Here is a 4,755-nt window from a genome sequence, read left to right as displayed (position 1 = left end):
AAACTATCGTATATGGGTTGTTAAGATGAAGACCTACCTACAAGCTTATGACTTGTGGGTGGTTGTGAAAACTGATGTCGAGCTAGCACTATTGAGAGACAATGCTATAGTTGCACAAATTAAACACTAGTGAAGAACGAGCTAAAAGATATAAGGCAATGTCATGTATACAGAATGGCTTGTGAGACTCTAAAAGTAGCTTGGGATAAGCTAAATGAGGAGTTTCAAGGTTCTGATAAGACTAGACAACAACAAATTATTAATCTTAGAAGAGATTTTGAGAATTTGAAGATGAATGAGGTTGAAACAGTAAAACATTATGCAGACAGGATTATGGCAGTTGTAAATAGCATCAACTTACTTGGGGAAGAATTAACAGATAGTAGATTCGTTGAGAAGGTCCTAAAAACATTTCCTAAGAGATATGAATCTAAGGTTTCCTCACATGAAGACTCAAGGGATCTGTCAGCGATCTCTCTTTTAGAGTTGATTATGTCGTATATGCTCAAGAGCAAAGAAGGGCATCAAGATGAAAGGAGTACACAAAAGAAGCATTGCGAACCCTAAGTATTGAATGTGCAAATCCCCAAAAACATAAGAGAAAGAAAGGTTGGTCAAAGAGGAAGGAAAAGTCTATACAAGATGGTGGAAAGAAAAAATATTCACCATACTCACATTGTAAGAAAAACACACCCTGAGAAATACTACTGGTTCAGACCAGATATTAAGTGCAGATCATGCAAGCAATTAGGCCACATGGAGAACGTATGCAAGAACAAAGGGAGAAACCCTCAACAGAATGTATAGGCTCAGGTAGCTAAGGGAGAACACATTTAGGAGGAGTAGGTGTTCACAGCCACATGTTTTGCATCAAAAAATGGAGTCATGAAAGGTTGGTTAATCGATAGTGGATGCACCAATCATATGACCTCAAACAAAAATGTATTTAAAATGATAGACAGAAGTTGCGATCTTAAGGTGAGGATTGGTAATGGTGAACTCCTAGAAGCTAAGGGCAAAGGTGAAGTGGTGATCAAATCGCCATCCGATACTAAAGTAATCTCAGGTGTTCTCTTAGTACCTGCAATAGATCAAAATCTCATTAGCATTGGTCAACTACTTGAGAAAAATTACAGTGTAATTTTTAAGAATTATGGTTGCATTATATTAGACTTATTGGGATAGGAGGTTGTAGTAGTCTCAATGAAGAATAGAAGTTTTATGTTGGACTGGAATTTGGGGAACTCAAGGGCCTATACTAATTCTATTGATAATGCTAACCTTTGGCACAAAAGATTGGGACATGCGAACTATAAGTCCTTTAGTTGAATGTGTGAGGCATGTTTAGTTGAAGAAACAATCAGTGTTGAGAAGTAAAGTGGTATCTGTGAAGTTTACCAACTTGGAAAACAAACAAGGTTACCATTCCCAGCGAACAAAGCTTAGTGAGCTCAAGAAAAGCTATAGTTGGTGCACTCTGACGTGGGTAGACCCATGAAAACACCTTCATTAAATGGGTATAGATACTTTGTTTTGTTCATTAACGACTACACCAGGTATTGCTGGGTGTACTTTTTAAATAAAAAACTGATGTAATTGAAGTATTTTGGAAATTTAAAGTACAAGTTAAAAACCATACTGATAGGAAACTAAAGAAGATCAGGTCTGACAATGGAACTGAGTACACCTCAGAGAAATTCCAAAACTATTGTAAAAAAGCTAGAATCCATCACCAACTCACCAATATCTACACTCCACAATAGAATGGAGTGTAGGAGAGGAAGAATAAGACAATAATAGACATAACAAGGTGCCTATTGTTTGAAAGCAAGTTACCAAATGAGTTTTGGGTTGAGGTAGTGAACACATTAGTCTATTTGTTGAATAGGCTACCATCCAAGGCTGTAAAAGAGTTGACTCCATTCAAAGTGTGGTTTGGAAACAAACATTCTATTTCTCACTTAAAAGTTTTTAGATGCGTTTGTTTTGTTCATGTTCCACAGGTGAAAAGGAGCAAGTTAGAAAGGAGGTCATAGCCAGATATCTTCCTTGGGTATAGTAGCAATAGAAAGGGTTATAGAATTATGATCCTTCCTCAAAAAAAATTTTCCAAACAAGGATGCCGTGTTCGATGAAAATAGAACATGCAATTGGGATACTACTGAGGCTAAGCAAAGAATAGGCAAACTAGGTTCAAAAAATCAATATGATGTCGAGCTGAGGTCACAATCTGACGATAAGCTAACTGAAGTAGACTTCAACGACACTCCAATAAAGTGCAGACAATCCATTGATGAGATCTGTGAGAGAGCTAATGTAGCACTACTTGAACCTACGAGCTTTGAAGGGGCTGAAACTATATAAGGCTGGAAAGAAACCATGCAAGAGGAGGTAGGCATGATTCATAAGAACAAAACTTGAGAGCTCGTTGACAAACCATCACAAAAAAAAGGTCATTGGCATCAAGTGGATGTTCAAAACCAAATTAAATGCTGATGGTTCACTCAACAAGCTAAAGGTGAGGTTGGTTGTGAAAGGTTTCAGTCAACAATATGACATTGATTATTGGGGGACTTTTGCACCAGTAGCAAGGTTGGACACGATTAGATTATTATTGGCCTTTGCAACACAGATGGGTTGGAAAATTCATCAGTTGGATGTTAAATTAGCCTTTCTGAATGGCTATTTGCAGGAAGAAATCTATGTGGAGCAACCTAATAGGTTCACAGTTACAGGAAAATAGGAGAAGGTTTATAGGCTTAAGAAAGCCTTATATGGTTTGAAACAGGCTCTACGAGCTTAGTATGCGAGGATAGATGAGCACTTCACGAGCTTAGGATTTGAAAAGAGTCCTAGTGAGCCTACCCTATATATGAAGAAAACTGGCGAACTCATTTCACTAACTGGTTCATTATATGTTGATGATTTACTTGTGGTTGGGAGATGTAAAGCCTTAATAAAGGACTATAAATGGCAAATGGAAAACATGTTTGAAATGTCAGAACTTGGGGAAATGAGATATTTCCTTGGGATGGAAGTGCAACAACTTTAAAATAGAATTTTCCTCAACCAATTGAGCTTTGCACTGAAGATTTTAAAGAGGTTCTGCATGGCGAAGTGTAAACCAATCAACACGTCGATTGCACTTAGAGAGAAACTCTATAGCAATGAAAAATTTCATAAAATTGATGAGAGGAACTATCAAAGTCTTGTGGGTTGTTTGTTGTACTTAATAACAACACGACCAGATATTATGTTTGCAGTTATCTTGTTGTCAAGATTTATGCACTGTTGTGATACTTCTTATTTCAAAACGACGAAGTAGGTGCTGAGATGCATCAAATGAACAATTGATTTTGGTGTTTGGTTTGCAATGGTGAACATCGCAATAGTGAATTCCTTAAAAATTATTGGGTACACTGATAGTGGCTGGGCTAGATTAGTGGATGATATACGAAGTACCTTGATAAACCAGAAAAGCAACACATTTTAATCCTATGCTTAGCATGTTTTTGGATGATTTATTATTTAATTTAGTGAATTTGATGCTCTTAATCCTTTAATTTCATGTTATATACTTAGGAGAGCATAGGGGAACAAAAGGAGCAGAAAATGGGCCAAAAATAGACAAAACGGGCTGATTTAAAGATCCAAACGACCAAGACCATTTACACACAGGCTGAGCACACGCCCGTGTGAGCCACACGGGCTAGCCACACGCCCATGTGGCAATCCATGTTGATATCGCTCCCTTTTTTCCAAACACGCAAAAAAATCCAATTTTTAGGGTTTCTGAGCATTCTAAAGTCTATATAAACACACTAGAAGAAGACCTAAATGGGGCACACAGAGTAGAACGCAGAAAAGACTCAAAGAACGCCACCAGACTCAACTCAGAAGCAGGATCTCCTTCAAGACTGAAGATCTCCATTTAATTTCTTTAAAAGTTTTTGAGTTTCCTTATGTTTTGTTGTTTTCCTATTTTTGAGATGTTTTCCCCGAAAAGTATGAACTGAATTCCCTAGATACCTAGGGAGGATGAAACATAAGATGGATCTTATTATTTGATTTTTCTTAATTACATGATAAATATTTGTTCTTGATCTCTATTATGTGTTCTTACTTCATGTTTTAATGTTTTCAGGATATTAATTCATGATTGATGAGCTTATTCAGTGGAGCAAAAGTCCCTATTTAAAAGCAGATCTGGCATAATTGAGTGGAGTTGCATGCAATCCTAGAAATAAGACGACATAAATCTAGCAGATTAGAGTCAAATCTAATAGCGAAATCCATAGATTGAGTTAATACGACAATAGGGGTTTTAATTAGAAAGAGATTTCAATTAATCAACCTAGAGTTAGTTATTTTTACTCTCGAAAAAGATATTAATATAATTTAGGGATTTCTACGGATCAAGTCAAATGAATAAATCGTTTAATTCAGATTCAAAATAATATGTGAAGTCTAGGTGGATTCTTTCCTGGGTATTGTCTCTCTCATTGGTTTTCTTAAGTATTTTCCCAATTCGATCTCTATCGCGTTCATAGTTAATTAGTTTAATTTTAGGATAAAACACCTCCTTTAATTATTAGGCTAAATAATAGAAAGATAGTTATTACTAGTACTTTTAGTCCTTGTGGATACGATATTCCAGACTCACCATAGCTATATTACTATTCGATAGGTGCACTTGCCTTCGTTGAAATATTGTTAGTTTCATGACCCATCAAGTTTTTGGTACCGTTACTGGAG

This window comes from Gossypium hirsutum, chromosome A10, assembly GCF_007990345.1.
Source record: "Gossypium hirsutum isolate 1008001.06 chromosome A10, Gossypium_hirsutum_v2.1, whole genome shotgun sequence".
Taxonomy (NCBI): Eukaryota; Viridiplantae; Streptophyta; class Magnoliopsida; order Malvales; family Malvaceae; genus Gossypium; species Gossypium hirsutum.
The sequence above is the reverse complement of the archived record's forward strand: the minus strand, read 5'-3'. Positions refer to the sequence as shown.